Source organism: Hyperolius riggenbachi, chromosome 2 (assembly GCF_040937935.1).
Source record: "Hyperolius riggenbachi isolate aHypRig1 chromosome 2, aHypRig1.pri, whole genome shotgun sequence".
NCBI lineage: Eukaryota > Metazoa > Chordata > Amphibia > Anura > Hyperoliidae > Hyperolius > Hyperolius riggenbachi.
This window is the reverse complement of record NC_090647.1, coordinates 130,218,842-130,219,044: the sequence shown is the minus strand read 5'-3', so window position 1 is coordinate 130,219,044 and position 203 is coordinate 130,218,842.

Genomic DNA, 203 nt, shown 5'->3' with positions numbered 1-203 from the left:
GGTGCAATGTTAGTAACCAGACTCCTGAGAGCCGTACTGTAACTGCAAGTTATAGATGGCTTGCATTGGTGACCTCATGGGGTGGTGGTGTGAGGTTGGCTGCTTAAGCAATCACAGGGAGCCATCAGGAAACTCCATGCCCGTCATCAGGTTTAAAAATACACTCATTTCATAAGAAGCAAAATGCTTTAAAGGACACCCGA